General features: G+C 41.9%; 13 non-coding genes across 13 annotated transcripts; 2 read left to right on the top strand and 11 right to left on the bottom strand.

Annotated features, from left to right (window-relative positions):
• Positions 1-2,538: 2,538 nt before the first annotated feature.
• LOC141307909 (U4 spliceosomal RNA) lies at positions 2,539-2,679 on the bottom strand. The gene has a single exon (XR_012346834.1). It is a non-coding gene; the product is annotated as a U4 spliceosomal RNA (small nuclear RNA).
• Positions 2,680-3,169: 490 nt separating this feature from the next.
• On the top strand, positions 3,170-3,251 carry trnas-gcu (transfer RNA serine (anticodon GCU)). Its single transcript has one exon. It is a non-coding gene; the product is annotated as a tRNA-Ser (tRNA).
• Positions 3,252-6,018: 2,767 nt separating this feature from the next.
• On the bottom strand, positions 6,019-6,157 carry LOC141307951 (U4 spliceosomal RNA). Its single transcript, XR_012346875.1, has one exon. It is a non-coding gene; the product is annotated as a U4 spliceosomal RNA (small nuclear RNA).
• A 581-nt stretch (positions 6,158-6,738) lies between these two features.
• trnan-guu (transfer RNA asparagine (anticodon GUU)) lies at positions 6,739-6,812 on the bottom strand. Its single transcript has one exon. It is a non-coding gene; the product is annotated as a tRNA-Asn (tRNA).
• Positions 6,813-7,003: 191 nt separating this feature from the next.
• On the bottom strand, positions 7,004-7,076 carry trnak-cuu (transfer RNA lysine (anticodon CUU)). The gene has a single exon. It is a non-coding gene; the product is annotated as a tRNA-Lys (tRNA).
• Positions 7,077-8,306: 1,230 nt separating this feature from the next.
• LOC141307778 (small nucleolar RNA U3) lies at positions 8,307-8,522 on the bottom strand. The gene has a single exon (XR_012346705.1). It is a non-coding gene; the product is annotated as a small nucleolar RNA U3 (small nucleolar RNA).
• Positions 8,523-9,454: 932 nt separating this feature from the next.
• LOC141307929 (U4 spliceosomal RNA) lies at positions 9,455-9,595 on the bottom strand. Its single transcript, XR_012346854.1, has one exon. It is a non-coding gene; the product is annotated as a U4 spliceosomal RNA (small nuclear RNA).
• Positions 9,596-10,085: 490 nt separating this feature from the next.
• Positions 10,086-10,167, top strand: trnas-gcu (transfer RNA serine (anticodon GCU)). Its single transcript has one exon. It is a non-coding gene; the product is annotated as a tRNA-Ser (tRNA).
• A 490-nt stretch (positions 10,168-10,657) lies between these two features.
• LOC141307950 (U4 spliceosomal RNA) lies at positions 10,658-10,796 on the bottom strand. Its single transcript, XR_012346874.1, has one exon. It is a non-coding gene; the product is annotated as a U4 spliceosomal RNA (small nuclear RNA).
• Positions 10,797-15,342: 4,546 nt separating this feature from the next.
• On the bottom strand, positions 15,343-15,415 carry trnak-cuu (transfer RNA lysine (anticodon CUU)). The gene has a single exon. It is a non-coding gene; the product is annotated as a tRNA-Lys (tRNA).
• Positions 15,416-16,692: 1,277 nt separating this feature from the next.
• On the bottom strand, positions 16,693-16,908 carry LOC141307803 (small nucleolar RNA U3). The gene has a single exon (XR_012346729.1). It is a non-coding gene; the product is annotated as a small nucleolar RNA U3 (small nucleolar RNA).
• Positions 16,909-17,881: 973 nt separating this feature from the next.
• Positions 17,882-18,022, bottom strand: LOC141307879 (U4 spliceosomal RNA). Its single transcript, XR_012346805.1, has one exon. It is a non-coding gene; the product is annotated as a U4 spliceosomal RNA (small nuclear RNA).
• Positions 18,023-19,096: 1,074 nt separating this feature from the next.
• Positions 19,097-19,237, bottom strand: LOC141307934 (U4 spliceosomal RNA). The gene has a single exon (XR_012346859.1). It is a non-coding gene; the product is annotated as a U4 spliceosomal RNA (small nuclear RNA).
• Positions 19,238-27,855: the final 8,618 nt, after the last annotated feature.

Here is a 27,855-nt window from a genome sequence, read left to right as displayed (position 1 = left end):
CCATACCGCGCTGAGAGCGCTAGAGAGCGACAGGAAGTGAGTGGCTGCAGTAGGAAGAGATAGGCTCTTCCACGTTGCTTGTTGTTTGTTTTATATTACGACTTTATTTTGTGCTTTGAAGAGTTTTTTTGTTTGTTTATTTTTTTTTGTTTTTTCACTTCAACCCCAAACAGTTAATACTGTTTGGGGGAAGAAGTTTATTAAATGGCGGATTTACTGGAAAAAAGAAAAGGAATGCTATCACGGAAAGAGAAGGAGGTCGGTGATGAAGAAATGAATCCAAAAACAGTTGAAGGGAATATACAAGAAGAAAATACTGGAGAAAATACTGATGAAACTTGGGCTATGGTTGTTTCAAGGAGAAAACAGCAAGCAAAAACAATGGAACTAGAAGGAAAGAGAGATCTGCAAACAAACAAAGTTGCTGAACTTACAAAAGGAGGTGAGCAAAATCAGTCTTTTAACAATCAACGTCAACAAATGATAAACAGATTAAAGAAAAAAACACAATATCAAAGAGAATACAAGAAAGAAGCTACAGTTACATTAAATGTGATGGACACCGAAAGCACAACAATTATAATGATAATTAAAGCAGTAGAAGATATAGTGGGAATTGGCAAACTTATTGGGCTTCGAAGGAAAACAAACAATGACTTTGAAATGACAATGGAAAATGAGATGGACTGTGAAGTGATGTTGGATGGAATTGTGATAAATGGTCAGATATGTGAAATCAGAAAATTGTGTGCAACGGAAAGAATGGTCTCCTTTTTAAATTTGCCCAGTTACATAGAGGATGAGGAAATCATTCAAAAATTAAACAGTTGGGGTGTAACTCCCATTCTTCCTGTGAGAAGGAGATATCACCCAGGAACAATAGTGGCAGATGGAACACGCTTTTTGAGAGTAAAGTTCCCAAAGGAGGTGGCATCTTTACCATACACAACAAAATTTATGACTGAGGAAGGAGTTCAGTATTTCAGAGTAATCCACGATAATCAACGGAAAACATGCAGGATCTGCACAAGTACTGAGCATGAGCTAAAGGACTGCCCTCAATTTCTCTGCAGGAATTGCCTGGAGCAGGGGCATTATGCGCGGGACTGTACAGCTCCACGGTGCCAAGGCTGCAACAGGGCAATGATAAGGTGCAGATGTGAGACGGACGATGAGGAAAATAAAGAAATGGATATGGAGATACAGGAAGAGATGGGAGGCACTCAAACTGAAACATCAAATCAAATATTAGAACAGACTGAAGGAGGAGATGACAAACAAACTCATGTAGAAGAGGAGGAGTATAACCTAGAGGAGAATGCAGTAAGGAGTGGGACTAAAGCATGTGAAATGGAGATGGACAAGGAGCCTGAAGAGAACAACAAGGTGGACTACCAAAAGACACATGGAAAAGAGAGAACTGAGGACAATGAAACAAAAGTGCAGTATGAGGTAAGAGAAACAGGAAATGGGGAGAAGAGCATTGAAACAGAAGTCAAGATAAAGGAAAGACTGAACAAAGGTTTAAAAACAAGAGTAAAAAGTGTTATAGACATTGAAAAGGTACTTAAGAAACAGAAAATAAGAAGAGAAGAGCGTAATGAAATGATGGAAAAGAGAAGAGCTGAAATGAGTGGTTCCACATTTGTAGCGTCAGGAGAAACTGAATTAGATTGATGAGTAGTTGTTTGTACACTCAACTCTTTCTTTTAATGAGTTCTTTATGGATTGCATCTCTGAATGCAAGAGGACTATCGAAACCTGAGAAATTTCAGAGATTGGTGTGTTTGATTAAGGACTGTGATGTGTTATGTTTACAAGAAACTTTCTGGAATCAAGAGGTTGTGGAAGGTATGAAAAAGATCTGGGACGGAGAAATTTACTTTAACAATGATCAGAGTAAAAAAAGGGGAGTTGCAATACTAATTAGAAGGGGTGTGAGTAAAGAAATAAATGAAATATATTCTGACAAGAAGGGGAGAATAATGGCAGTAAAATTAATAAAGATGGATAAAGAAATAATAATATGTAACATACATGCACCAAACGAAGAGGGACAAAAGATAATTTTTTATAGGAATTTGAATGTATTAATTGAAGGATGGCAAAATGTTTTTTTGTTGGGTGATTTTAATACTGTATTAGAAAGAGTAGATGTTAGTGATTGTATGGTGTTTAGGAGGGATGGAGGAAGAAATGAATTATTTGAACTGATTAAAAAATATAACTTAATAGATGTTTGGAGAAAAAGAAATAGAGCTAAAAGGGAATTTTCAAGACAACAAATACATTGTGCTCGACACGCATTCGAAGCTTTAGCGCCACTGAGAGGCCACCGGACCAGACAGGCCCAACATGTTTACGATGGGTAACGGTGAGCTGTAATTGCGTTGCAGTTTAACGATACTTGTCTTGAGAACATATTGACAAAACAACAAACCTTCTGGCTCTGGCGCACTATCATCAGCAGACCGTTTCTTTGGCGAGGAAAAAAAACCCTAAACGAAACAAGGCTATATTTCTCAACAAAACTCTAAGCCTCCAGAGAGACTAGCAAAAATTGCCAAAGATAACTGTATTTCAAGTCATCCTGGCGGGGTATTGGGTAAAGTTTTCAACCAGCAATGATCGCGCCTCGGACAAACCTCATAGGCTACAATATTGCCTCTGCGAAAGAATGCAGGCGACGGTCGTGACCTTTTTCTGCACCTACGTGGATGTGAACCGACAAGGTGGTAGCAAGCTTTAAACTGCCGCACAAACAGTCTCCTGCCACGGGTTGCTGAACCGTGTTTCTACGGAACAGATTAGAGGTGTGTAAAAGACGGCTCATTCACTATTCCCTCTGTGCTCAAAACAGCCAGCTGAAAGAACGGCAGCAGCAGCTGAAAAGGTCCGCAGCATGGCCTATCTCGGTCAGCAAGGGGACGGGGTGGCCGAGTGGTTAAGGCGATGGACTGCTAATCCATTTTGCTCTGTGCAATGGTTGGAATCCATTCTTGTCGTTCGGTTCCTTTAGCACTGGACCTTAATCCTGGTCCTAGGGACCCCATGCTAAACTTTTTGTGTGTCCTCCTTATCTAACACACTCAGTTCAGTTCTTTGAGTTCTCTACTAATGAACTGATGATCTGAATCAGGAGTGCTAAATAAAAAATTTCACTTAAAATGACGAGGTGGCCGAGTGGTTAAGGCGATGGACTGCTAATCCATTGTGCTCTGCACGCGTGGGTTCGAATCCCATCCTCGTCGTTCGGCTCCTTTAGCAGTAATCCTCGGTCCTGGGGACCCCACTCTGCGCTTTTTGTGTCTTTCTTATCTGACACACTCAGTTCAGTTCACTGAGTGCTCTACTAATGAGCCGATGGTCTGAATCGGGAGTGTTAAATAAAAGGACCACGGAAAGTGACGGGGTGGTCGAGTGGTTAAGGCGATGCAAGGCTAATCCGTTGTGCTAGGCTCACCTTGGTTTGTGTGGGTTTGAGTCCCGTCCTCTTCATTTGATGATTTAGCACCACTGAGAGCCCACCAGAACAGACAGGCCCAACCTGTTTACGATGGGTAGCGGTGAGCTGTGATTGTGCTGTAGTTTAACCCCCTGGGGTCCAAACACGCGTATACGCGTTTTGTGGCAGTTTCCCAAAAGGAACTTCAATTACTCGGCCATTTCTGATTGTACAGATAAAAGCAGTACATCAATCGAATCTGTAAAGGGTCTACTTTTATTTGTATATACTCACAAAACCAAAAAAATATTGTGATTTTACAAAATAAAGAAAACTAAAAGGGTGTGCTGTCTGTCGCGTTGATCTCCGTGATCTTCATTCAGAAACGCGTCATTAAAATAGACTATAACTCAGCCAATACACAATACAGAGACATAAGCAATATATGTAGAGAAAGCTTGATATCTATACTTTCAAATGAAGTAATGTTTATCGAAATAAAATATTCTGTGATAAAGTAATCCGTATGAAACCAACACAATGTCCAGTCTCTCTTGTCTGCTTCATTAGTTTTAATTAGATCACGCCCAAGAGCGATTCTATCTTTTCAAATTCAAATCGTCCACGTGAGGGCGCCGCGCCAAAAGTAGACGCCCACATCACAGTAAACAAAGGAGAAAGCAGTTTCTATTCTTTCAAGTTAGTCCTTTCTGGAAGAAGACGGGCTGTCAGGAATAAAACTTACTTCAGAAGATGAACATTAAATGAGACATGGCGTGAACGAGCAGAGGAGATATTTACACAAGTAAGTTTTTTTTCTTTTATACTTGTTAGTTGTTACTGTGACAGAATGTGCACACATTTTACCAGTTAAGACTTTTTGCCAACTGTATTTCCTGACTACAGCAAGTGAAACATTATAAAGTATGTTTCATTTCACTGCATCTAAATGTCTCATGATGACAGGATGTTTCAACTTTGGTCGAAAAACGCGCCGGCGCGTTCTGAGGAACGCTTTTGTAATAACGCCGAAAAGAATGTAAAATTCTCCGTCAGTTTTGATCGTACAAATACAACCAATACATCATTCGAAACTGTAGAGGGTATATTTTTATTTGTATACACTGTGATTTTATGAAAATAAGAAAACAGACAGGGCACGAACTCTGCCTTCACTGTCTCTGTTATATCTTTTCACAGACACATAAATGAAACAACCTAAATCTCAGTGATTACGTGCCTCACAAACATAATACATATACGTGTAGAAAGCTTGAAATGTTTACTTTTACATAAACCAATTCAAATAAAAAACTAATATTCTCTTTTTTAGTAATCTGTATGAAAGGTAGAAGATGTATGGTTTCTCCTGTATTACTTCATTACAAACCGTACACCTGTATTTATCTTGCACTGGTATTATTTGCACCTAACTGTTATATGCCTATGCTATACACTACCAGTCAAATGTACTTTTTTAAAGAAAAATAATTATCTAATTTTGTGAAATAGGTTTACTATGTAAAAAACTGCTCACTTAAAAAAAAAAAAAAAAAAAAAAAACTTTTAATAATAAAGTTTGGCTGGTAGTATATGTGTTTTCTCCATGTTAGCTCTGTCTTTGTCAGATCATTGTGTTGCTCACATCTACTTGTTTTCTTTGCAGTTTCTGCTGTTCCCCGTTCTCCTGTGTTCAAGTTTCCTACGAGTGATTTGGATAGTGCACCCTCGACATCTTGACTTCTGTGTTGTTTATCACTTTTGTTCCTAATAAAAAGTTTAACTGCACTCACAAGTGAATCTCAAGTTATTTTGTGTGATAGTTAAATATATTCAAAATATGCTTCAAACTAAATATATATTTATTTTGTCCTTTCATTTTGCCTTTATTCTTTCCGTTGTTTCCTCTCAGTCAACATCCGACTGAATGGCTCATTATGCGGCTCATTATGCAGGTCTTTGTCTTCTCAGGTGTAAATCACAGCATTATTCATGATCATTCACGCCTTCTCGCATACAGCCATTCTAAACAAAAAGTGTCTTCAAAAATTTAAATCTATATACTGTTTTGTGAAATCAAGTGAACTAGATGATTTTCACATCATTTGGTGGAAAAAAACCAAGCCTACCACATCCAATTCTCGAAGGTCCCGAGAACAAATATTCTGTATGTGTTAGATGGCCTTATTTCAGTGACTTCAAAAATTTAGTTTTTCAATATGCACGCATAAACGTTGTTTTCTCAAAAACTTAAAAATGTACATTCATGTTGCTTACATATTTTTGTAGTCCAATTTGTGCTAAATAAAATGTATTTAGATTTAGGATATTAATATGTTTTTAACATACTGAAAAAAGCACAAATGTCAAGGCATGTCAAAACTTCTTCAGGGCCCCAAAACACCCTCAGACCCCAGAGGGTTAATGATACCTGCAGCGAAGTCTTGAGAGCATATTGACAAAACAACAAATCTTCTGGCTCCGGCACGCTATGATCTGTAGACACCTCTTTGACGAGGACCAACAACCAGCCACTCTAACAAAACGAAGCAAAACTTTGTTTTTCAAGAAGCGTCCAGAGAGACCGGCAAAAACTGAGAAGCTGACTGTATTTCAAATCATCCAGATGGGATATCGGGGAAAGTTTACAACCAGCAATGATCACACCTCAGATAAACCACACAAGCTACAACATTGCCTCTGCGATAGAATACCGGTGACGGTCGTGACCTTTTCTTGCAGCTACGTGGATGTGATCCGACAAGGTGATAGCAAGCTGGATGAGCCCCAGAGACAGATCATCAGTGAAGACCTCTTCACCTAGACGGCCATCGACGCAAGACTGTGAAAACCAGATCCTCTCCAATCTGACACTGTGGCAACATGGAACTTTTGCATCTACATTAAAATTAGTCTGTTTGTTCTTATTCTGAGGTCACCATAGCCGCCATATCCATTCTGTATTCCGATTAGATGGTCACTGCAGTCCCCCGGATCCAGTCCGTACCAAGAGCAGATGGTGGATCAGCACCTTCAGCCGAATGTCAGCGGATACCATGTCAACTAGATGAGCCCCAGAGACAGATCATCAGTAAAGAATGAATCCACATGCCACAGCAAACTCGAGCTGGTGAAAAGTTCACCAAACACCCGCCGCTGACTTCTTTTAAAAGAAGCCAGCTTATTGAAGGTGCACAGGATAAACGCCCTGAGAAAGCTGTGCCTCGCAACCCTAAGAATGGCATAGGCGCTAGTGGACACCTGACGCGCGTGCAAAACACCGGCATTTCACACGTCCCTGGGTGGGCTCGAACCACCAACCTTTCGGTTAACAGCCGAACGCGCTAACCGATTGCGCCACAGAGACAGACATTGCGCATCTGCTGCCGCGGGATCACGGTTGTAAAAGCAAGGGTTAGGGTTAGAGATTAGAATCGCACGTACTAACAGGCTGTTTTGAAAGATGTTTCCGGAGCTCGCAAAATCCACTTAGCCTGTGCGGAGAATGGGCACGCTGGAGCCCGCCACCCTGTTGGGAAGAAAGAGCGCCAACAGAGCCGCCCAACGTGGGGCTCGAACCCACGACCCTGAGATTAAGAGTCTCATGCTCTACCGACTGAGCTAGCCGGGCTGGTCGTGGTCTGCTTCACCGGGTCGGACGCAGTTTTCATCGGCTCCCAAATGACACAGGCGAAACGGAGGCTCTCGCGTTGTGCAAGACTGTCGAGCCGTCCCGTGGGTAGTGCTTAGAGCAGGCTTAGAGTTTTCTTCTGTCAGTTTTGACCCAATCTGTTATTGGGAAGCGCAGTTTGACCCAGCAGTGCGGGCCAACAACATGTTCTGTCTTGCCGCGTGAAGGCGGTTCAATGCTTTGGTCAGCGTATGGTTGAGATGTGATTTTCCACCAATTTGGGGCACCTTTCTTATGGAAATCAAGGATAAATCTATATAAGGATAAGGATAAATCTTCTATATTTCGGTGGTCTTTTGCAAACACTAGATTTATATGTCAGTTCCAACATAACACCGACTGTTACGCAACAGTCCCGGGATCGTTAATAGTTACGCCTCCAACATTTGCATCGCCCAATCATCGGTAACGTCAGTACATCAGTAAAACAAGGCAAGCCACTGAAGGGACACGGTTAGCTTAATGCTAGCGCTAGCCTGTTACATTGCAGTACAAAAGATATCACTTACCACATAAACAGAGAGATGACTGTGCTGATGATGGTGAATGATGGAGAAATAACTGCGCTGATGATGGCGAATGATTTACAGATCCAGAGTATCACCGAGAAGCAGCAGAACTTGTGTGGTAAGAAGCGCTCCCTCTGCATTATAACTTTACACAGAGCACATGGATCACAGTAATGAGACTAAAATGTCTGCGATACAAAACGGCAGATTCAACAAACCACATATTAAAAGCCGCTAGAGCTCCTAATTAAATAAATATTTTTATCAATGTGCCAGCTATAGAGATGAGCAGCTCTGTGAAACAGCCAATCGGAGCAGAGCTCATTAATATTCATGAAGCTTCCAAAAAAGGCAATAACAGAGCATTTCATTCTAGGGACAAATCCTAGGGTTGTAAATGGTCCTGTAAAACCGTTTCTGGAGATTGTTTGCCCTTTCCTATGCCATATACCTTCTATGCAGATATCAAAGAACAAATTAAAATATTCTCTCAATGCATTTTATGGCAACTTTAAGTTGATAGAACCAGCTGACATCTTATCCTGACATTCTGAATATCAAGGATGGTGACACCCACCAACAAAAATGTAAAAAAAAAAAAAAAAAATCTCAATCATAACGACTCATAAGATTTTTAATCTGATATTTACATTTTTCAGAGACCACTCTGACCATACTCTCTTCTTCTATGCTGCTTAAATGCCACACAGAACGTTCATCAATGGTGTGGAGCATATGAAATAAACCATTACTCCACACCCGATTCACGCTCAGAAAAGAGTATCAAAGCTCATCATCGTAGTTTGGGAGACACTACACTTTTGAAACACATTTCCTAGTTAGAAACTATAGAAATGATCCCTGAAAGTATAGTCTTGACCTCCATTTTGCAAAACCAGCTTAGGCGAGTTCTGACACTTTGAGTCTTAGAGATGGTTACAACCTAACAACAGAGATGAGAAAAGTTACATTTGAAACATCATTAGAGTCCTAAAATTTTGTTTGTAATTTTAGTTGGATGCAGTTTTCATTGGCCCCCAAATTACACAGGCGAAACTGAGGCTCTCGCGTTGTGCGAGACTGTCAACCCGTCCCGTGGGTAGGGCTTAAAGCAGGCTTAGAGATTTCTTCTGTCAGTTTTGACCCAATCTGTTTTTGGGAAGCGCAGTTTGACCCAGCAGTGCGGGCCAACAACATGTTCTGTTTTGCCGCGTGAAGGCGGTTTAATGCTTTGGACAGCGTATGGTTGAGATGTGATTTTCCACCAATTTGGGGCACCTTTCTTATGGAAATCAAGGATGATTTCATGGGAAATGGCAAACTGGTGTAGCGTTTGGCTAATAAGCTAAAGCTACAAAGGATGTACCGGTGCCCCGTCGTCCGAGCAGAATCCACATTCGGCCGTAATCGGAGGTTACTACTAACGTTCGATTGTGTCTCATAGGGAGTTTGGCGCAGGGCCTCAGTGGAAAACAGGCCCTCGGCGGCTGAAACAAAAGACGAAGAATGCATCCACATGCACATGAATCAGGAATGTTAAATAAAGAAACCCCGCCGGATGACGAGGTGGTCCAGTGGTTAAGGCGGTGGAAGGCTAATACATTGTGCTCGACACGCATTCGAAGCTTTAGCGCCACTGAGAGGCCACCGGACCAGACAGGCCCAACATGTTCGATACTTGTCTTGAGAACATATTGACAAAACAACAAACCTTCTGGCTCTGGCGCACTATCATCAGCAGACCGTTTTTTTGGCAAGGAAAAAAAACCCTAAACGAAACAAGGCTATATTTCTCAACAAAACTCTAAGCCTCCAGAGAGACTAGCAAAAATTGCCAAAGATAAATGTATTTCAAGTCATCCTGGCGGGGTATTGGGTAAAGTTTTCAACCAGCAATGATCGCGCCTCGGACAAACCTCATAGGCTACAATATTGCCTCTGCGAAAGAATGCAGGCGACGGTCGTGACCTTTTTCTGCACCTACGTGGATGTGAACCGACAAGGTGGTAGCAAGCTTTAAACTGCCGCACAAACAGTCTCCTGCCACGGGTTGCTGCACCGTGTTTCTACGGAACAGATTAGAGGTGTGTAAAAGACGGCTCATTCACTATTCCCTCTGTGCTCAAAACAGCCAGCTGAAAGCACGGCAGCAGCAGCTGAAAAGGTCCGCAGCATGGCCTATCTCGGTCAGCAAGGGGACGGGGTGGCCGAGTGGTTAAGGCGATGGACTGCTAATCCATTTTGCTCTGTGCAATGGTTGGAATCCATTCTTGTCGTTCGGTTCCTTTAGCACTGGACCTTAATCCGGGTCCTGGGGACCCCATGCTAAACTTTTTGTGTGTCCTCCTTATCTAACACACTCAGTTCAGTTCTTTGAGTTCTCTACTAATGAACTGATGATCTGAATCAGGAGTGCTAAATAAAAAATGTCACGTAAAATGACGAGGTGGCCGAGTGGTTAAGGCGATGGACTGCTAATCCATTGTGCTCTGCACGCGTGGGTTCGAATCCCATCCTCGTCGTTCGGCTCCTTTAGCAGTAATCCTCGGTCCTGGGGACCCCACTCTGCGCTTTTTGTGTCTTCCTTATCTGACACACTCAGTTCAGTTCACTGAGTGCTCTACTAATGAGCCGATGTTCTGAATCGGGAGTGTTAAATAAAAGGACCACGGAAAGTGACGGGGTGGTCGAGTGGTTAAGGCGATGCAAGGCTAATCCGTTGTGCTAGGCTCACCTTGGTTTGTGTGGGTTTGAATCCCGTCCTCTTCATTTGATGATTTTATACCACTGAGAGCCCACCAGAACAGACAGGCCCAACCTGTTTACGATGGGTAGCGGTGAGCTGTGATTGTGCTGTAGTTTAATGATACCTGCAGCGAAGTCTTGAGAGCATATTGACAAAACAACAAATCTTCTGGCTCCGGCACGCTATGATCTGTAGACACCTCTTTGACGAGGACCAACAACCAGCCACTCTAACAAAACGAAGCAAAACTTTGTTTTTCAAGAAGCGTCCAGAGAGACCGGCAAAAACTGAGAAGCTGACTGTATTTCAAATCATCCAGATGGGATATCGGGGAAAGTTTACAACCAGCAATGATCACACCTCAGATAAACCACACAAGCTACAACATTGCCTCTGCGATAGAATACCGGTGACGGTCGTGACCTTTTCTTGCAGCTACGTGGATGTGATCCGACAAGGTGATAGCAAGCTGGATGAGCCCCAGAGACAGATCATCAGTGAAGACCTCTTCACCTAGACGGCCATCGACGCAAGACTGTGAAAACCAGATCCTCTCCAATCTGACACTGTGGCAACATGGAACTTTTGCATCTACATTAAAATTAGTCTGTTTGTTCTTATTCTGAGGTCACCGTAGCCGCCATATCCATTCTGTATTCCGATTAGATGGTCACTGCAGTCCCCCGGATCCAGTCCGTACCAAGAGCAGATGGTGGATCAGCACCTTCAGCCGAATGTCAGCGGATACCATGTCAACTAGATGAGCCCCAGAGACAGATCATCAGTAAAGAATGAATCCACATGCCACAGCAAACTCGAGCTGGTGAAAATGTTCACCAAACACCCGCCGCTGACTTCTTTTAAAAGAAGCCAGCTTATTGAAGGTGCACAGGATAAACGCCCTGAGAAAGCTGTGCCTCGCAACCCTAAGAATGGCATAGGCGCTAGTGGACACCTGACGCGCGTGCAAAACACCGGCATTTCACACGTCCCTGGGTGGGCTCGAACCACCAACCTTTCGGTTAACAGCCGAACGCGCTAACCGATTGCGCCAAAGCTGGGGAACAATAGTCTGTTAAGGGGGGGGAAGAAAAGGAAGGAGGGGGGAGAAGAGGGGGAAAAGAGAAAAAGAAAGAAAAGGAAAAAATGAGGAGAAAAGAAGTGAAAGGGAATTTTATCTCTTTGTCCTTTAAAGCAATGTTTTTGGAGTGTATATTTACAATAAATTATCTGAAAAAAAAAAAATGTTTTCTCTATTTTCCTGTACATTTATATGGGGGTAAGGATGATCACAAGCTTCCCAGTTCATATTACAGTGTTGCCAAAGATTGAAGTGTTTACTGAATGTTTTATTTATCAGTAATTATCACATAAATAATGTCCAAATGAATGAAATCATTTTTGAAATGACAAATTAATATTTTATTAGATTTATATTACTGATTATTGATATTTTATTCAAAGTTTTTGCACTTTAAATATATTTCTGCTGTAGTTATGTTCTAAAACTTATAGTACAAAAAATTGTACATTTATGTATTAAATCATCCCCAAATTTATCAACATTTTTAAAAGGGCGTATAACTGTTTAATGATACTGTAACAATGACAAACAAAAAGAGTTATTTGATCATGACCAAACTTTTATTTTTCAATCAGTCAAAGCCAATTATTCATTATTCTTTTTTTTTTTTTTTTACATTTTTATTCTTGTAGTTATGTTGCATGTGCAGAAAACAGAATATTACCTCTTAATAATAATTTGTAAGTGCAAAAGAACAGAAAACAGAACTATACATATAAACAAAACCGTCCAATGTCCATGGCTCTTGTGCATTAACTGCAAGTGAAAAGAACAGAAAGCACAAAACAATACAAATGAATAAAACTTTAAAATATTAATGACTCCTGTCCTGTGCATGTTTTGCAAGTACTAAAGAACAGAAAACCAAACTATACTATTAAATAAAACTGTCTTAATGTCCATGGCACTAGTGCATTCATTGCAAGTTCAAAAGAACAGAAAGCAGAAAACAATGCACATAAATAAAACTTTATCCCCTTTCTTTTTTGGACTCTTATGGATGGCACAGAGCTTGAAATGGTCTCTATCAGGCGACAACAATCTGGCCACTGGGCAAGTGGGGCAGCGGTGGTGAATGTCTGCCTCTTCATGCTCTCCACCCCCAAAATCCAGCAGGTTCTGCCAACTATATTGCTCACCTAAGCAGAGAGAACATATAATACAAGGCAAATGAGAAAACAAAACAAGTGGTAGTGTTAACATATGACAGGTCAAGAAGAGAAACTGACCTGATGGTTGGTGAGAGCCAGAGATGGCTGATTCCTGAGCTCCACAAGATACTCCGCAAGGCTGTCCACTTTGTCCAGCACACCAGCACTAGCCAAAGCCTGTGAGAAAAATACAACAAAAAGAAAAAAATGAAATCAACAACATTATGAGTACAGTGAAGTGGGACAAAAAACCCAAAACAAATAAATATATATATTTTTCTAGATGTTTTTTTTTTTGTCAACTTCAGACAAAAAGCAACAGGTCAGCACAAATTATTATGTTTTCCCTAGAAATTTTACAGTATTACATAAAACATAATTACATACATACATTAAACGAGACATTTACATACCACAGACTCGTCAGGGGATGCTGAGACACCTGGCGTGAAGGAGGCATCAGGCTGAGTGGAGGACAGAGAGAAGCTTGGGTCATCAGTAAGACTCGATTCAGTAATGTCAAGTGTTTGGTCCACCCTGAAGCCCTCGTCTTCTTCATCCTCACCTTCATCCACATCCTCCAGCATGTTCTCTGTCTCTTCTGAGTCAGGGTCCACTACCAGGAGCTGTCCAGTCTGACCCAGGAAGTAGTCAACACCAAGCAGCTCTCCTATGAAAAAAAAAATAATAAAAGAAAACACACAAATACAGGATCAGTCAAAAGTTTGGACACATTACTATTTTTAATGTTTTTGAAAGAAGTGTCTTATGCTCATCAGTCCTGCATTTATTAAATAAAAAATATAAAAAACATTAATAATATTATAAAATGTTAATACAGTTTAAATTTACAGTTACATGTACTTTAAATTTTTTTTGTCATCAACGCTGAATAAATTTAGCAATCATTTTAGAAATCAGTAAAAAGTTATATTAAGAACAGCATTAGAAATCAAATATGAAATCTTCTGTAATGATACACAGTACTGTTCAAAAATTTTTTTTTTAAAGAAATTAATTCTGTTGTTTTTAACTTTTTATTCATCAATGAATTCTGCAAAACGTATCACAGTTTTCATTAAAAAATAAATACAAATATGCAGTACAAATTATATTGCTGTTTTTTCTGTATTTTGGATCAAATAAATGCAGGCTGAATGAGCAAAAGACACTTCTTTCAAAAACATTAAACACAGTCACGTGTAAAAATGTTTGACAAATAATGTACACATTCATATTCTACAATGAGATACAGGTAACTTTACCTTCTTGTAGAGGTTGTACAACTTCTGCTGCCGTGGTGCTGGTCTGTTGCCTCCAGTCGGACAAACCCCAGAGCTGGCAAAAGTCCTCAACCTGGCCATCCACTCGCCATCACCCATGACCTTGTGGCAATTATGCATAATTTACTGTTATTACTATAGTAAATACATATAGCATGTATTAATCACAATGTGAAATAAAGTGCATTGTTAGTTAATCACATTAAATGTTAATTAGAAATGATAATGTCTACAACTACACATATTTTTTAAATCCAAATCAAACTTTAAATAGAATAGATGTGTTTACTATGCAAAACTACAGGCAAATGGTGTTTTATATATGAGAGATTATAGGTTAATCATGGAAACAAAACATGATTACTACACTTTCACTATAGTAAAAGCATGGTAAATTACTTGATTATTTATATTAAGACTGTGTTTACACTTAAAGAACGAGTAAACTGAGTTTAATAAGTACGATTACAGGCACAATTATGTTTAATATGTGAGATTTTAGGCAAGTCATGAAAAGAAAACATGATTACTATACTTTCACTATAGTAAAACCATGGTAAATGACGACAAACACAAGCACAACGTTTTTTGTTGTTGCTGTTCATTCGGATTTTAATTTATAGTAAGACTGTGTTCATACAGTTGTAATCGATCAGCCAAAAACACAACATGGTTACTACGATTCACTATAGTAAAAACAAGGTAAATTGTCATAAGGGATGACTGCACTTACAGCTGAAACGCGTTTTTTCCCCCATTTAAATCGAACTTAAGAACGTGTAAATAGATTTTAGAAAGTTAGATTTCATTTAAACTGTTTCATTATGGGCAATTCGCGAGTCAAAAGTTTGTGAACGCCAAACACGGATGAACGACGGACGAAAACGTAACGAGTTACCAATTGAGAACATTGTAAACAGAGAGGAAGAAAGTAGAAAACATGTATTACTTACTTTGAAAAGTTATCCTATATTCCGTTCGTCTGATTTTTGAACCTGACTTAGAATGAAACTAAGCGCGGTGAGTGGCTCTCAACAATGGAGCTTGAGTGATGCGATTGGCTCTCGTCCATTCTCACAATGGACGGCGAGCGACGCGATTGGCTCTCATCCATTCTCGCAATGGACGGCGAGCGACGCAATTGGCTCTCATCCATTCTCACAATGGACGGCGAGATCGGCGATTGGACGAGGAGACGGCCGCGGAAACAGACGATCCTGCTCCAGGTAGCGCCACAGAGACAGCCGCTGTGTGTCTGCTGCCGCCGGATCACGGTTGTAAAAGCAAGGGTTACGGTTAGGGATTAGAATCGCACGTACTAACAGGCTGTTTTGAAAGATGTTTCCGGAGCTCGCAAAATCCACTTAGCCTGTGCGGCGAATGGGCACGCTGGAGCCCGCCACCCTGTTGGGAAGAAAGAGAGCCAACAGAGGCGCCCAACGTGGGGCTCGAACCCACGACCCTGAGATTAAGAGTCTCATGCTCTACCGACTGAGCTAGCCGGGCTGGTTGTGGTTTCCTTCACCGGGTCGGAGGCAGTTTTCATCGGCTCCCAAATGACACAGGCGAAAGGGAGGCTCTCGCGTTGTGCCGAGACTGTCGAGCCGTCCCGTGGGTAGGGCTTAGAGCAGGCTTAGAGTTTTGTTCTGTCAGTTTTGACCCAATCTGTTTTTGGGAAGCGCAGTTTGACCCAGCAGTGCAGGCCAACAACATGTTCTGTCTTGCCGCGTGAAGGCGGTTCAATGCTTTGGACAGCGTATGGTTGAGATGTGATTTTCCACCAATTTGGGGCACCTTTCTTATGGAAATCAAGGATAAATCTATATAAGGATAAGGATAAATCTTCTATTTTTCGATGGTCTTTTGAGAACACTAGATTTATATGCCAATTCCAACATAACACCGACTGTTACGCAACAGTCCCGGGATCGTTAATAGTTACGCCTCCAACATTTGCATCGCCCAATCATCGGTAACGTCAGTACATCAGTAAAACAAGGCAAGCCACTGAAGGGACACAGTTAGCTTAATGCTAGCACTAGCCTGTTACATTGCAGTACAAAAGATATCACTTACCACATAAACAGAGAGATGACTGTGCTGATGATGGTGAATGATGGAGAAATAACTGCGCTGATGATGGCGAATGATTTACAGATCCAGAGTATCACCGAGAAGCAGCTGAACTTGTGTGGTAAGAAGAGCTCCCTCTGCATTATAACTTTACACAGAGCACATGGATCACAGTAATGAGACTAAAATGTCTGCGATACAAAACGGCAGATTCAACAAACCACATATTAAAAGCCGCTAGAGCTCCTAATTAAATAAATATTTTTTATCAATGTGCCAGCTATAGAGATGAGCAGCTCTGTGAAACAGCCAATCGGAGCAGAGCTCATTAATATTCATGAAGCTTCCAAAAAAGGCAATAACAGAGCATTTCATTCTAGGAACAAATCCTAGGGTTGTAAATGGTCCTGTAAAACCGTTTCTGGAGATTGTTTGCCCTTTCCTATGCCATATACCTTCTATGTAGACATCAAAGAACAAATTAAAATATTCTCTCAATGCATTTTATGGCAACTTTAAGTTGATAGAACCAGCTGACATCTTATCCTGACATTCTGAATCTCAAGGATGGTGACACCCACCAACAAAAATGTAAAAAAAAAAAAAAAAGATAAAAAAAGTAGTTTCATCAGATATACACCAATTATGAGCCAAACAGTCAATCGCAGCTACTCACAAGATTTTTAATCTGATATTTACAACTTTCAAAGACCACTCTGATCATACTCTCTTCTTCTATGCTGTATAAACGCCACACAGAACGTTCATCAATGGTGTGGAGCATATGAAATAAACCATTACTCCACACCCGACTCACGCTCACAAAAGAGTATCAAAGCTCATCATCGTAGTTTGGGAAACACCACACTTTTGAAACACACTTCTTAGTTAAAAACTATAGAAATGATCTCTGAAAGCATAGTCTTGACCTCCATTTTGCAAAACCAGCTTAGGCGACTTCTGACACTTTGAGTCTCAGAGATGGTGACAACCTAACAACAGAGATGAGAAAAGTTACATCTGAAACATCATTAGAGTCCTAAAATTTTTTTTTGTAATTTTAGTCGGATGCAGTTTTCATCGGCCCCCAAATTACACAGGCGAAACTGAGGTTCTCGCGTTCTGCGAGACTGTCAACCCGTCCCGTGGGTAGGGCTTAAAGCAGGCTTAGAGATTTCTTCTGTCAGTTTTGACCCAATCTGTTTTTGGGAAGCGCAGTTTGACCCAGCAGTGCGGGCCAACAACATGTTCTGTTTTGCCGCGTGAAGGCGGTTCAATGCTTTGGACAGCGTATGGTTGAGTTGTGATTTTCCACCAATTTGGGGCACCTTTCTTATGGAAATCAAGGATGATTTCATGGGAAATGGCAAACTGGTGTAGCGTTTGGCTAATAAGCTAAAGCTACAAAGGATGTACCGGTGCCCCGTCGTCCGAGCAGAATCCACATTCGGCCGTAATCGGAGGTTACTACTAACGTTCGATTGTGTCTCATAGGGAGTTTGGCGCAGGGCCTCAGTGGAAAACAGGCCCTCGGCGGCTGAAACAAAAGACGAAGAATGCATCCACATGCACATGAATCAGGAGTGTTAAATAAAGAAACCCCGCAAGATGACGAGGTGGTCCAGTGATTAAGGCGGTGGAAGGCTAATACATTGTGCTCGACACGCATTGGAAGCTTTAGCGCCACTGAGAGCCCACCGGACCAGACAGGACCAACCTGTTTACGATGGGTAACGGTGATCTGTAATTGCGCTGCAGTTTAACGATACCTGTCTTGAGAACATATTGACAAAACAACAAGCCTTCTGGCTCTGGCGCTCTATCATCAGTAGACAGCTTTTTGGCGAGGAAAAAAACCCCTAAACGAAACAAGGCTATATTTCTCAACAAAACTCTAAGCCTCCAGAGAGGCTAGCAAAAATTGCCAAAGCTAACTGTATTTCAAGTCATCCTGGCGGGGTATTGGGTAAAGTTTTCAACCAGCAATGATCGCGCCTCGGATAAACCTCATAGGCTACAATATTGCCTCTGCGAAAGAATGCCAGCGACGGTCGTGACCTTTTCGTGCACCTACGTGGATGTGAACCGACAAGGTGGCAGCAAGCTTTAAACATGACGCACAAACAGTCTCCTGGCACGGGTTGCTGCACCGTGTTTCCACGGAACAGATTAGAGGTGTGTAAAAGACGGCTCATTCACTATTCCCTCTGTGCTCAAAACAGCCTGCTGAAAGCACGGCAGCAGCATCTGAAAAGGTCCGCAGCATGGCCTGTCTCGGTCAGCAAGGGGACGGGGTGGCCGAGTGGTTAAAGCGATGGACTGCTAATCCATTGTGCTCTGTGCAATGGTTGGAATCCCATTCTTGTCGTTCGGTTCCTTTAGCACTGGACCTTAATCCAGGCCCTGGGGACCCCATGCTAAACTTTTTGTGTGTCCTCCTTATCTAACACACTCAGTTCAGTTCTTAGAGTTCTCTACTAATGAACTGATGATCTGATGATCTGAATCAGGAGTGCTAAATAGAAAATGCCACGTAAAATGACGAGGTGGCCGAGTGGTTAAGGCGATGGACTGCTAATCCATTGTGCTCTGCACGCGTGGGTTCGAATCCCGTCCTCGTCGTTCGGCTCCTTTAGCAGTAATCCTCGGTCCTGGGGACCCCACTCTGCACTTTTTGAGTGTCCTCCTTATCTGACACACTCAGTTCAGTTCACTGAGTGCTCTACTAATGAGCTGATGGTCTGAATCGGGAGTGTTAAATAAAAGGACCACGGAAAGTGACGAGGTGGTCGAGTGGTTAAGGCGATGCAAGGCTAATCCGTTGTGCTCGGCACACCTTGGTTGGTGTGGGTTTGAATCCCATCCTCTTCATTTGATGATTTAGCACCACTGAGAGCCCACCGGAACAGACAGGCCCAACCTGTTTACGATGGGTAGCGGTGAGCTGTAATTGTGCTGTAGTTTAACGATACCTGCAGCGAAGTCTTGAGAACATATTGACAAAACAACAAATCTTCTGGCTCCGGCACGCTATGATCTGTAGACACCTCATTGACGAGGACCAACAACCAGCCACTCCAACAAAACGAAGCAAAACTATCTTTTTCAAGAAGCGTCCAGAGAGACCGGCAAAAACTGTCGAAGCCGACTGTATTTCAAATCATCCCGATGGGATATCGGGGGAAAGTTTTCAACCAGCAATGATCACACCTCAGATAAACCACACAAGCTACAACATTGCCTCTGCGATAGAATACCGGTGACGGTCGTGACCTTTTCGTGCACCTACGTGGATCTGAACCGACAAGGTGGTAGCAAGCTGGATGACCCCCAGAGACAGATCATCAGTGAAGACCTCTTCACCTGGACGGCCATCGACGCAAGACTGTGAAAACCAGATCCTCTCCAATCTGACACTGTGGCAACATGGAACTTTTGCATCTACATTAATATTAGTCTGTTTCTTCTTATTCTGAGGTCACCGTAGCCGCCAGATCCATTCTGTATTCCGATCAGATGGTCACTGCAGTCCCCCGGATCCAGTCCGTACCAAGAGCAGATGGTGGATCAGCACCTTCAGCCGAATGTCAGCGGATACCATGTCAACTAGATGAGCCCCAGAGACAGATCATCAGTAAAGAATGAATCCACATGCCACAGCAAACTCAAGCTGGTGAAAATGTTCATCAAACACCCGCCGCTGACTTCTTTTAAAACAAGCCAGCTTATTGAAGGTGCACAGGATAAACGCCCCCTGAGAAAGCTGTGCCTCGCAACCCTAAGAACGGCATAGGCGTTAGTGGACACCTGACGCGCGTGCAAAACAGGAAAAGGAAGGAGGAGGAAGGAGGGGAAGGAGGTGGAAAAAGAGAAAAAGAAAGAAAATAGAGAGAAAAAAGGAAAAAATGAGGAGAAAAGAAATGATCACAGGCTTCCCAGTTCATATTACACTGTTGCCATACATTGAAGTATTTACTGAATCCTTTATTTATCAGTAATTATCACATAAATGATGTCCAAATGAATGAAATTATTATTACAAATGACAAATTAATATTTTATTAGATTTATATGGCAATTTACTATGCTTCAGTATTTGTATTTCATCTTTGAAAGCATCTCTTTGTGCTAATTTTATGAGCGTGATGCTTGCATTTCTCATGTCTTCAACATTTATGGGTTTAACTTTCTTGTCTCTCGCCAGTTGCTGGATACGAGCGACAACTTTCAATGCAGTGTGCCATTTCGACAATCTACTGAATCTCTCTAGAAAATGATCATCATCATTTGCTACATTTGTTTGTAGCACTTGTGTTGTCCTGATTTCAGGGTCGCCAACCAGAAGCTCAGGAGTTGTCTTTGCTGTGACAATTTCTCTTTCCCAGAGAAACTTCGTTCCAGTGAGCCAATTTGAAGTGATCAGCTCTGACACCTTGAGGCCCCTGGAAGCGTGATCTGCAGGATTTTGTTCGGTGTCTATGTAGTGCCACTGTTCAGGGTTAGTCGCCTCTCTAATTCTTTGGACTCGATTCGCTACAAAAACGTGAAATCTACGGGCTTCATTGTTAATGTAGCCTAAGACTACTTTTGAATCGGTCCAGAAATATTCTTGGTCAATTTTGAGCTCCAGCTCCTCCTTTAACATGCTACTGACTGCTGAAGAGATCACCACAGCTGTTAACTCAAGCCTGGGTATAGTCACGATTTTGGTGGGCGCAACTCTTGCTTTGCCAATGACAAAAGAGCAGTGCACTTTATCTTCACTCAACACTCGAATATATGAGCACTGACCATAGCCATGGCTACTCGCATCTGAAAAGTGATGGAGTTCGATCCTCTGAACAGTCCCTAGGTGTTCAGGAGCAAAACATCTTGCTATCTGGAGATCGTGCAGGTTCTTCAACTCATTTAGCCAGCTACTCCATTGCGGCATTAACTCTCTGGGAAGTGGGTCATCCCACTCAATGCCCCTTTGGCACATTTCCTGTAGTACTTTCTTTCCTAATAGAAGGAAGGGAGCCAAGAATCCTAACAGATCAAACACAGATGCGACGGTTGAGAGGATTCCTCGCCGTGTTGCTGGTTTCTCATCCAGTGTTACTTTAAATGAAAAGGTGTCACTATTTACACTCCACTTTACTCCCAACACAGTCTGGACTGGGAATTCATTTGAACCAAGCTCCACATCCTGAATTTCGCTGGCTCGTTCACTGACAGGGACAGACTCCATAACCCTTTTGTTGTTCGAGATGAACTTGTGTAGGCGCAATTTCCCTTTTGCACACACATTTCGGGCTTCTTGGACAAGTTTGATAGCAGTGTCCACATTTTTCACACTAATGAGCCCATCATCAATGTAGAAATTAGTTTTGATGAAACTGGCTGCTGCAGGATACTCTCTTTCGTTTTGACATGCAAGATACTTCATTCCGTAATTCGCGCAGCCAGGAGATGATGCTGCTCCGAAAAGGTGGACTTTCATGCGATACTCCTTTGGCTCTGATCTTGTATCGCCATTTTCCCACCACAGGAACCGTAAGTAATCTCTGTCTTCCTGGCTTACATGGAACCTGTGAAACATCCTTTCCACATCACAGATAATGGTGATTGGATATTTGCGGAACCTGCAGAGTACGCCTGATTGTCCATTAGTGAGATCTGGTCCCGTTAGCAAGTGATCATTCAACGCCGTGCCACCATATTTAGCAGAGCAGTCGAACACAACTCTAATTTTCTCTGGCTTTCTAGGGTGATATACCCCCTGGTGAGGAATATACCAGACGTTTCCTACTTTGGGTTGGTGTTCAGCGCTCTCTGCATCACCATCCTTGAAGACACCTTCCATGAACTTTACATAATCATCCTTGAATTTCTGGTCTTTCTCAAATCTTCCTTTCAGACGCTTCAGTCGCACCAGAGCCAGCTGCTTATTTTCAGGTAACTGTGGGCGTGTCTTAAAGGGGAGGGGCATCTCAAGGTGTCCCTCTGAATTCTGATTAATTTTCTCATTTAGAAGTTGCGTGAACTGTATATCATCTTGTGATATGCTCCTTTCCCTTGGGCTTGTATCTCTAAAGTCTGATTCAAGGGCTCTGATGACTGAGGTAGGTGTTAGTATCGGGAGTTCCTTAACAGATACACGATGGCACAGGCCTGTAACTTCAGTCGACTTGGCAAACTGCGGTGGACAGCCAACTATGCTCCAACCCAAGTCTGTCTTGACTGCAAATGGTTCTTCATCACCTCCTGTGATGACTTGGCGTGGTGCCAAAGCTCTTGAGCAATCATAACCTATCAAGAGTCCGACCTTACAATTCAGCAGCGTTGGAATTTCCTGAGCAATTTCATTCAGATGACTCCACCTTCTAGCGGTTTCCGGAGTAGGAATGTGGGAAAGTTCAAGTGGAATGAAGTCTCTGGTATAGGCAGGTGGCAAACTGATTAGGCCATGGGAGTGAAACCCCCTAACTCTGAGCCCACAAACTCTTTCACTTTGAACAATTGAATCCTTTCCCATCATTGTGGTAAGCTTTAACTTTACTGGCTCTGAAATCACCCCCATCCTCTCACACAACTCTTGATCCACAAAGGTGTTGCTGCTTTGCATATCCAAAAGAGCGTAAACTAAGGTCTCTCTATCAGGAGTGGAAGTTGAAGAAATCCATACAGGCACTATCATTGATGTACTCCCACCATCTCCACTGTCTACGCAACAGGAAAGAGAAGATGTGTTTTGTTCAGCTTGCATTGTGTGCGAAACTGTTACTGCTGTAGAAGAAGGACGGTCTTCATGAAGTGGTGTTGGATGATGTTTCTTGCATATACTACAAGTAGCTTTATTCCTTCAGTCCTTTGAATTGTGTCCTTTCCTAAGACAGCCAAAACATAGGTTATTGTCTTATATGAACTTTCTCTTGTCCTCCACAGACTTACTGGTGAACGTTTGGCATTTGTGGATGGAGTGGCTCTCTCCACAACACCTGCAAGTGACTGGGTTTGAACATGAAGGCAGAGTGTTAACTCTATTGGATCTGTTAGAATCAACTGAGTTGCTTACTCCAACACTGTATGATTTTGACACTATTCTTGATTTATCTGACGCTTTCACATTAGTGATGAACGCATTAGCCTTTGAGCGCTTGACTTCTCTAGATGGCTTTTCTTCAGAGAGCTTCAGGGCGTGAAAGGATGTTACAGGGTTGCATGCTATTTCTGCTTCCTGTGCCACAAAATCAGCAAACTCCTTGAAAGTAGGGTACTCTTCCGCTCGTTTCAGCTGCATTGTTACATGCCGATTCCAACGAGACGTCAGCCAATCAGGTAGTTTTTGTAGCATTTTCTGATTTTCTTCACAGTCGTTTAACACCTGAAGCCCTTTGATGTGTGGCATAGCATTGCTGCATGCTGTCATAAAATCACTGAATTGTCTCAATTTAACAGACTCTCTCGATCCAATCTTGGGCCAGTTATTCAGTTTTTCTCTGAACGCACGCTGAATTACAAATGGATGGCCATACCGAGAATTCAGTGCTTCCCATGCTTGATCATAGGCTTCGTTGTCTTTTCTGTAGAAGGTTCCTTCCAACACAGATTGTGTTCACTGCTGACATACTTTTGTAGGTAGAACAACTTATCGGCTGGATTTGTGCATCGCCGTTCTATTAATGCCTTGAAACTTGCTCTCCACTCTAAGAACTTGAGTGGGTCCCCTGAGAAAACTAAGGGCTCAGGTGCAGGAAGTCTGCTGAGAACCATTGTGTCATGTAAGGCTTGTACTATTGATGCTTCACCATTAGTATGGCTTGTCTGTTTCTCGTTATCTGTTTTGCATGCTTGTTCTTCTTTAATTTCCTTAGATGCTACTTCTAGAGGACAATTGGCTACCTCAATGCTTGCTGCTATACTATCATTACAGAACTCACCCGAGTCAGCTTCTGAGTATAAGAAAGAGAGTCAACAGGGCCGCCCAACATGGAGAGTCTCATGCTCTACCGACTGAGCTAGCCGGGCTGGTCATGGTTTACTTCACTGGGTCGGACGCAGTTTTTATCGGCCCCCAAATTACACAGGAGAAACGGAGGCTCTTGCGTGGTGCGAGACTGGCTTAGAGCAGGCTTACAGTTTTCTTCTGTCAGTTTTGACCCAATCTGTTTTTGGGAAGCGCAGTTTGACCCAGCAGTGCGGGCCAACAACATGTTCTGTTTTGCCGCGTGAAGGCGGTTCAATGCTTTGGACAGCGTATGGTTGAGATGTGGTTTTCCACCAATTTGGGGCACCTTTCTTATGGAAATCAAGGTTAAATCTATATAAGGATAAGGATAAACCTTCTATTTTCGGTGGTCTTTTGCAAACACTAGATTTATATGTCAATTCCAACATAGGGAGTTTGACGTAGGGCCTCAGACTGCAGTGTTGAGGATGAGGTTCCAGTGTTACCACTTTTCCTGCCTAAACGAATCACAGGAGCACAGCTTGTAATGGACAGGATCTATTCCCCCTTGCAGCTCTTTCAGCTTATTTTACCAGCTCTGTGGTAGACACAATTGTAAAAAATACAAACGCCTTTGCAAGAATGATATCAGAGGCTGGAAAACGTTTCCTGTGGTTGCCTTTAAAAGCACAAGAATTTTATTCATACATTGCACTTGTGGTTTACATCGGGCTCCTTGGTGCCAAAAATATTGGTGATTACTGGTCGGGAAAAGAAATCTACCGCTTACCCTTCCCAAGATTGGTTATGTCCAGGTCCAGATTTCAGGCCATTTCCTGGAACCTGCATCTTTGTGATCCTGAGGGTGATCAAGAAAACACGCGAAAAAAGGGGATTCAAGCCTACGACAGACTTTTCAAAATCAAGCCCCTGTACGACAGCATCATCACAGCATGCAAAACTTGCTTCCATCCAGACAGACAGCTGGCAGTGGATGAAAGGATGGTGGATTGAAGTCATGTCAAGTTGGTGGATTCAAGTCATGTCAAGTCAAGTCAAGTCACCTTTATTTATATAACCCTTTTAACAATACAGATTGTGTCAAAGCAACTGCACAGTATTTAAACAGCATCAATGTGTGTAATTAACGCATTATTAAATTTATTAGTAAATTTATTAGTACATAATCAATTTTCAGTAAAAGGCAGTTCATCAATGAATTCAGTGATATCATCGTCCTGTTCAGTTCAAATAATATACGATATCGCTGAAAAAATTTCCCCAACTATGAAAGCCAGAGGCAACAGCGGCAAGGAACCAAAACTCCACAGGTGACAGAAATGGAGAAAAAAACCTTGGGAGAAACCAGGCTCAGTCGGGGGACCAGTTCTCCTCTGGCCAGACGAAACCAGCAGTTTGTACCAATGTCTGATTGTAGAGAACTCATCAGGATCCCGTGGTGTAGCACCGATGGCCATCTAGTTTGGCGAGGTCTTCATTGATGATCCGTCTCTGGAGCTAATCTGTTTGACAACCTCGGCTATTAAAGTCATCTCCAGGTGGTGATCCATGATCTAAGCTGGGTACGGACTGGATCTGGGGGACTGCAATGACCATCTGATCTGGATACATGCTGGGTCTGGCGGCTACGGGGACCTCGGAATAAGAATGAAACAGACTAATATTGCTCCTCCTGTGCAGGCCTGCTATTACAACCAACTTCCAGCATCCCTTCAGCTCAAGCTAGGCAATTTTTGGGGGTCACCTGGCTGCTGTCTTGCAATTATTAGCCTTTTTGGGGAGCATTTATAGGGTTTGGGCCAAATTCCGAGCACGGACCCTCTCCCGGACAGCACGCCAGATACGCCTACCCTTTTGCTCAGTTTATTACCCGTAAGAGTGAACTTTTGAAAGAAAGACATGAAATTTTTGCACTAAACTCACTAGGTGAGTTTAAGTTGTAACAATACCCCACAGAGCGCCAAATTCATTTGAAATGGGAGATTTCTTTTTTTTTATGAAAGAATGTATGAACGTAGTAAACTCACACACAGCCACCATTTACAAACCAAGTGTATTAGACAAATAATAATTACAAAGTGTCAGAGCAAGTTAAATTAGTGCAATACAATGGTGTGTGTGTGTGTATAGTCAATTCAAGATGAAAATTTCAAGATGAAATTGGATCCCATTAAACTCCTGTAGAAATGATCATACAGCAGATTTAATTCAATTCAATTCAAGTTTATTTGTATAGCGCTTTTCACAATACGAATCGTTGCAAAGCGCTGTACAAAAGTTTAGGCTACTACAATATATTTAGTAATTTTAGTATTTAGTGGTGAATACTGTATGTCAAGTCGATGTACATATGATATAAATGTTAAAATCAGTAACTGTGTAATCAAACAGATGATGAACACTAATTGCAATGATTATGTGCTGTGATCAAACTTGTAAGAAAATTATGTAGTGCTATGTTGTTTCAAGGCTGGCATCATCTGCGGTCCTCTGAGGGGTCGGCATCATCTCTTCTTCTGAATCCAGACTGAATCTTGTGTAAATCCTAGTTACCACGGGATGGAAATCCCGTGGCAGAAACAGAGAAACAAATAGAGAAATAATTAGCGTAGCTGCTGTTCCAACTTCCAACCAAACAAAAATGATGTGTTTAGCCCAAGCTGAAGAATATTAATGTGCATTTGATCAGATGTAACTGAAGTACAACGTTATGAGATACATTATGTGAATGCTTGGCTAAAGAGATGAGTCTTTAATCTAGATTTAAACATAGAGAGTGTGTCTGAACCCCGAACGTTATCAGGAAGGCTATTCCAGAGTTTGGGACCCAAATGAGAAAAGGCTCTCCCTCCTTTAGTGGACTTTGCTATCCTAGGTACTATTAAAAGTCCAGAGTTTTGAGACCTTAGGGAGCGTGAGGGATTGTAGCGTAGTAGGAGACTAGTTAGGTATGCAGGAGCTAAACCATTAAGGGCCTTATAGGTAAGAAGTATTATTTTGTAAGTGATACGGAACCTAATAGGTAGCCAGTGTAGAGACTGTAAAACTGGGGTAATATGATCATATTTTCTTGATCTGGTAAGGACTCTAGCAGCTGCATTTTGGACTACCTGTAGCTTGTTAATTGAAGAAGCAGGACAACCACCTAGTAGTGCATTACAATAGTCCAGTCTAGACGTCATAAATGCATGAACTAACTTTTCTGCATCAGAAACAGGTAACATGTTCCGTAGCTTAGCAATGTTTCTAAGATGGAAGAATGCTGTTTTAGTAACATAGGAAATATGATTTTCAAAAGACAGGTTGCTGTCTAATATAACACCCAGATTTTTGACTGTAGAGGAAACAACAGTACATCCGTCTAGTTGCAAGTTGTAGTTTAAGAGATTCTGTGTACTCTTTTTTGGTCCAATAAGTAATATTTCAGTCTTATCTGAATTTAACAGTAGAAAATTATTGGTCATCCAGTCTTTCACATTTTTAACACACTCTGTTAACTTTGCTAAGTTAGAAGTTTCATCTGGTCTTGTTGAAATATATAGTTGAGTGTCATCAGCATAACAATGGAAACTAATCCTATATTTCCTAATAATATTACCAAGGGGTAACATGTAAATTGAAAATAGTAGAGGACCTAGGACAGATCCTTGTGGCACTCCATACTTTACTGGTGTTAGCTGCGATGACTCCCCATTTAAATACACAAAGTGATAGCGATCGGACAGGTATGATCTGAACCATCTTAATGCCTGCCCTTGAATACCTGTATAGTTTTGTAATCGATCTATGAGTATTTCATGATCTATAGTGTCGAACGCAGCACTAAGATCAAGTAAAACTAGCAATGAGACGCAGCCTTGATCTGCCGCAAGTAGCAAGTCGTTTGTGATTTTTACAAGTGCAGTTTCTGTGCTATGATGGG

This window comes from Garra rufa, unplaced genomic scaffold (genome assembly GCF_049309525.1).
Source record: "Garra rufa unplaced genomic scaffold, GarRuf1.0 hap1_unplaced_002, whole genome shotgun sequence".
NCBI lineage: Eukaryota > Metazoa > Chordata > Actinopteri > Cypriniformes > Cyprinidae > Garra > Garra rufa.
The sequence above is the reverse complement of the archived record's forward strand: the minus strand, read 5'-3'. Positions and strand labels throughout refer to the sequence as shown.